General features: G+C 37.8%; 1 long non-coding RNA gene across 1 annotated transcript; it reads right to left on the bottom strand.

Moving 5' to 3' along the window:
• Nucleotides 1-2,899: 2,899 nt before the first annotated feature.
• Nucleotides 2,900-6,011, bottom strand: LOC133450934 (uncharacterized). The gene is made up of 6 exons (XR_009783138.1): nt 5,592-6,011; nt 5,393-5,486; nt 5,101-5,178; nt 3,515-3,571; nt 3,152-3,308; nt 2,900-3,036 (listed from the first exon to the last, which is right to left on the bottom strand). It is a non-coding gene; the product is annotated as an uncharacterized LOC133450934 (long non-coding RNA).
• Nucleotides 6,012-6,225: the final 214 nt, after the last annotated feature.

The raw sequence follows: 6,225 nt of genomic DNA, 5'->3' as shown, positions 1-6,225 counted from the left end.
GACCTGGTGTTTACTGTTGCTATGACAACTGTAGCTACATCTGTAGGCGTAATGTCAGTACGGGGAGCCCGGGGAGCGGACACAGGCGGCTGGAGGAAGCCTAGAAGCATCACAGAAAAACCGGCGTTTCTGTCTTAAAAGCCGGCCAAAGTGTCTGAAAATCGGGCGAAAGTGGCCAGGACCCAGGGACCCACGAGTCCCGGGACCAGGAGACCCTGAACCGACCCAGGCACCCAGAGACCCCAGACACTCACACCCAGCCCGCCAAACACTGCACTGCACCCGGCCAGGACCGGGACCACGTCCCGGTACGGGGACTTGTGCTCTCCAGGACCTCCAGCCCCAGGGCACTCACAGACAGCCCGCCATACACTGCAGCTCGCCGGGGACACCTCGCGCTACGGGGACATTGGCTCTCCTGGACCTCCAGGGACCCCAGTTCTCACAAGCACACCCACCACTGCACTGAATATGAATAAACGGTTGTTTTTGGTTCGTTTTTTCGTTCCTATTGACTAGTGATTTCATTTTTCTTATATGAAATAGAAAACGAAATAAAAGCGTATTTTGAATCTTTGTTAAATCATATTAACACAGAAAAAGAAAAAATGCTGTGTAATTCAATATTTGTTTTTTGTTTTAAAAGGAAAATCAAATAAACCAATGGTTTTTTGTTTTTTGATTCCCACTCATGATGGAAAAATCCAATGACCAAAAGATACACGGACCCTTGTACTTAATTCAAATTAAAAAGAAAAAGACGTTTGAGATTTAATTTTCAAATCATGCCTCAGCAAATAGTTCACAATATTCAATTTTAAATCTAAAATTTGAAAATTAAAATGCATTTGCAGAAATGCTTTTTCATTTTAAGAATGTAGCTGCATTATTTGAGTCAAAACTAAAATTGATAATATATAATCCGAATTGCATTTTAATTTTCGTATTCAACACTGCTCATTCTTGTACTTAATTCAAATTAAAAAGAAAAAGACGTTTGAGATTTAATTTTCAAATCATGCCTCAGCAAATAGTTCACAATATTCAATTTTAAATCTAAAATTTGAAAATTAAAATGCATTTGCAGAAATGCTTTTTCATTTTAAGAATGTAGCTGCATTATTTGAGTCAAAAATAAAATTGATAATATATAATCCGAATTGCATTTTAATTTTATTCTTTACGCTGCACATTTTATGTCATAATCAAAAAGAAAACAAAGAAGACATTGCTTTTTCTTTTTCATGCTCTGCCCGCAAAAAAGTGTACAATATTCAAAATGAATTCGCAATCCCAGCGGCGCAGGAGAGTGACGTCACAGCTTCTCCTGTTCTCCAGCTACAGCCCAGAAACCCTGGAAAATGCTCACGTTTTTTAAGGTGACATCGTATTTTGCCGATTTCCCAAAGTCTGTTAGAAAAGGTCTGATTTCCTACAACTCTAACTGAGTTCTAGATGTCAACATGAGACACAGACAGCAGCGTTTCTCTACACGGAGCGTTGGTGCCGGGCTGACTCCTCCTACTCAGACACGTGTGTTTGTTTACAACCTATGGAGCACGAAATGCAAAGAGGAGCAACGTCGACCGACAAGGTACAGTAATATTACCGGATTTTGCCACAAAAATGACTTTACTAGCATTTTCGCTTGTTTTTAGCATAATGTTTGCATGTTGAGCATGTTATTTTATAAAGAAATGTTGGCTTGATGTGTGCAGATCACATCTAACTTACATCACTGCATTTACAATCGAGAGGGTAATTTATTACTTGCAGGTAGACGTGTTTCTAAGGGTCAAAAAATAAGGTTTGGCTGTGGAAAGACAATTACAAAGGCAACTCTCTGGCGTAACATTTATTTATTTGTTAGCTGGGTTAGATAACTCATGTCATCCAGGAAATCTCGTAATGCAATCTCGTACAATAACATAAAATATCAAATAAATGCTTTATGTGTAGGATAACCTCACAGCCCTGACTCCACCACAGATGAAAACCTTTCTGGGGCAGGTCGTGACCAGGCTGCCAGGCCTGGTGTTTGATGTGATGGCGTTACTTGAGCGTCCAAGTCCAGGTGGTCCAGATGAACCCCAGCTGCACAAACTGCAGGGACATGCCCACAGACCTGGAGAAGCTCTGCATAAGTAATCATATGGCACACATGCAGTATTTTATATTAGAAGATGGGGTTTTGTGGCCGGCCCGGGCTGCCTGGAACAACATCTTCGCCACGATGACCACCAGAAGCCTGGAGTGGAGCTGAGAGTTGCGGCATGCGGAAGGAAATCAGGTTGTCATCCCAAGCTGTGTAGTTTGGGTCAGGAAACCTATCTGTAATCTTCCAAACAACCAGTACACCGGATTTCTTTTGCACTGGCTGGTGTGAATAACAGTGTTTAGCTGGGTTACACTTTCAATGTAAATAGTTTTTATTTTTATACATTTTATTATGTACAAGTCAGAAATGTTGAGTTCTGTCCTTGTTTACAGAATAAAAAATATATATATCTTTCCGATTCCGAATTATATTCATTGTGAAAAACACCAAATGCAGAGAATCTCCCAGAGATTTTGATTCAAGTGAGAAGTTATGAGAAAATAGGTTATGATAATCAGATCATTTGCAATTACAGCTACATTTATTTAGGGATTGTGACAAGACATGAACAAGAAATTATGTCGGTGAATTATTTTACTCTGTCCTGAAATCCTGGAGCTTTGCTCCCGAGTATTGAGACAGATATAACAACAGGCAATCAAAGTTTTAGCTGTCATCACGAGGACCTGCATCTCCACGTGACACCTTAGTTTTTACCAGTCCATGTGTAGGAGGTGGCTGTGATATGGCAGCAGACCCAGGGGCCTTGGATTTCCAGGCCTCAGACTCTGTCTCCTGGGAAGGCCCTTTCCACTCTGAAGCCTCTTTGAAAGAGTGGCCTTCTGTAGTTCAGGGATGTACAGTAGCCATAGTCCTTTTTCTCTTTCAGGGTATACACACTTCAGCTCTTCATGTTTTTATTGTAGAACCATCGGTAACTTGGGAAAAAACAACAACATAATTTAAAACAATTTCACAACGAGATATGGTAACAGTGCTAAGAATCTATTCGGGTGTCAGACAACTATGATATAAAAAACCCCAACAACTTACATCTTGTGTCCCATCACGGTTTCGTGCAGGGAGGCGGTGGTTGTAACCAAGTGTTACAAGCAATGTCTGAGCTGTGTATACAGGTGGGCTAAAGCCAAAATGCTTTCCTGCAAACATCAGGATGTGATTTTGGAAGTTCTCGAAGTCTGAAGTTGTCCTGTTAGTTGAGAAAAAAACAACAGCTCTGTTACTGTCACATTACTCACTTTTATATCATATAGTGTTAATAGTACTTTATCATTTCAAATAAAATCTGTACTATACATATTACAGTATATGTATATGATATGTATATATCATAATACATATGTACTTTTATACATTTTCTAAATACTTGATATACAACCAATAAGTAAAGCATACCATAAACAAAGGTGAGGAATATATTCCTCATCAGAGCCGTCTCCTTTTCCTGAACTTCTGACCAGGATCATCGATGAGCATACATAAACACATAAGAATGGAATTACATACCAGTAAAATAAATAGGAGACAATGCACTCAACTGTGTGCTGAATTCCTAATAAAGTATAGCTCAAAAGGATAAAAGGAACAGCAATTCCAAGTGTAAAAATATATTTATCTTGCTATGTTGGCAGCCAGGAAATGTATAACCTTAAATTGGAAAGAATCTAAACCCCCAGTATTAGCCCATTGGTGGAACGAACTCTCACGCTCCTTACACTTGATGATATTTACTACAAGAGGAAAGGCAAATCCTCAGACTTTTTAAAAATATGGCAATCTCATACAGAATTTGATTTTAAGAAATCCGTAGGTAATTGTAAGGCATAGTGACAATGATAAGACCTGAGTGTAATGGTTTGTATTGTTTTGTTGTCGTGTTTGTTTTAAGTGGGGTTTTCCCACCGTTTATGTCTGTTTTGTTTTGTTAGGTTTTTTTGGTTTTGTTTTCGTTGTGTTTTGAGGGTATATATTTGGATATCATTTTGGTTCTTTAACGGACCAGCCCCAACTTAGGATAAGAAAGTAATGACATTAAGTGTTTCCTACTTTTTTTTTTTTTTTTTTATAAGTCCCCTTCATCAAGAAGTAGGTAGGAATATTATTTAACTATTTAATTATTATTTCAGAGTCATTGATAGAACAGATAGGGTAGTACTATCTGGTATTATCAATTAGTGCATTGAGTAGAATTTTTGGTTAGTATATTTGGCATGATTATAGCACTATGAAATATGTTTTGGTATGTATGGACTTTGACTTTTTTTTTTTTGGAAATTGAGTTGTGGGGGTTTGTGTTCTATGTATTTAAGGTATACCCCTCTTTTTGTGGCTGAAAATATAAAAATACAATAAAAAAAAAAAAATATATATATATATATATATATATATATATATTTATCGTCACACGTTTTCGTATCCCCCTTCTTCAGTGTGTTTCTGGCAAACAATTCAAGGCATTCGCAGGTACATTTAATTTTGAATCAACCACAAAATGAAGCCTACCTGAAATCTAGGCTCAAAACTAGAGGTGACCGAGCTTTTGCGGTGGCCGGCCCTAAGCTGTGGAATAGTTTGCCACTAAATGTTAGATCTGCCCAGACCCTAGTGGTTTTTAAGTCTTCTTTGAAAACGTATTTATTTTCTTTGGCTTATAGTGTGTGACAACTTAGTTCCCCACATCTGTGTGAAGTTATTGTGCACTGTATGTGTACTGTTATGTTTTTTATTACTATTTTATTGATCATTTTAGTATGTTAGTGATTTTATTGTTTCTACACTGTGTACTGTGTTTTTCTTTTGGTATTGTTTTATTTTCTTGTATGCTGTACAGCACTTTGGTCGACCTCGGTCGTTTTTAAATGTGCTTTATAAATAAAATTGACATTGACATTGACATTGACATTGCAAGTGCCTTGAATACTTTGCCAATTACACACGAGTAAAACAAAACAAGACAAAAAGACTCACAAACATTCACTTACATTGTTTTTCTCAAATAATTGATCTCCTCATCTGGAGACTCATGCTGCTCCTCAGCAGTCATTTTCAGGAAATGCATGCTATAACCAGGACCAAAACATACAATTTAGATTAGAGTAAATATTTAGCCATAAAAATGTACCTGGACTCTAAAACATTTTCTGGCTCCTCAGTCAGTGGTATGCCTGTATGCCAAACTCTGCTCTCCAAATTCAGAAAACAATAATAATCACATCTGACCATGCAATGAAGTGTACTTTTGAGAAGTGACAACTTTACTGTATGAAAAAATACCGTTGACGGTCAGACTGTCACGCTGGACAACGACAGGGGTAGAATTTCTGCGTGTCCCTTGCCTGGACTTGATGCAACTCGTCTATGTACAAAGCTGGAATAAATAAATAACATGCTCAACATGCAAACATTATGCTAAAAACAAGCAAAAATGCTAGTAAAGTCATTTTTGTGGCAAAATCCGGTAATATTACTGTACCTTGTCGGTCGACGTTGCTCCTCTTTGCATTTCGTGCTCCATAGGTTGTAAACAAACACACGTGTCTGAATAGGAGGAGTCAGCCCGGCACCAACGCTCCGTGTAGAGAAACGCTGCTACTGTCTGTGTCCCATGTTGACATCTAGAACTCTGTTAGAGTTGTAGGAAACCAGACCTTTTCTAACAGACTTTGGGAAATCGGCAAAATACGATGTCACCTTAAAAAACGTGAGCATTTTCCAGGGTTTCTGGGCTGCAGCTGGAGAACAGGAGAAGCCGTGACGTCACTCTCCTGCGCCGCTGGGATTGCGAATTCATTTTGAATATTGTACACTTTTTTGCGGGCAGAGCATGAAAAAGAAAAAGCAATGTCTTCTTTGTTTTCTTTTTGATTATGACATAAAATGTGCAGCGTAAAGAATAAAATTTAAATGCAATTCGGATTATATATTATCAATTTTATTTTTGACTCAAACAATGCAGCTACATTCTTAAAATGAAAAAGCATTTCTGCAAATGCATTTTAATTTTCAAATTTTAGATTTAAAACTGAATATTGTGAACTATTTGCTGAGGCATGATTTGAAAATTAAATCTCAAACGTCTTTTTCTTTTTAATTTGAATTAAGTACAA

This window comes from Cololabis saira, chromosome 9 (genome assembly GCF_033807715.1).
Source record: "Cololabis saira isolate AMF1-May2022 chromosome 9, fColSai1.1, whole genome shotgun sequence".
In the NCBI taxonomy this organism is placed as follows: Eukaryota; Metazoa; Chordata; class Actinopteri; order Beloniformes; family Belonidae; genus Cololabis; species Cololabis saira.
Note: the sequence above shows the minus strand (reverse complement) of the source record. Positions and strands in the feature narration are given on the sequence as shown.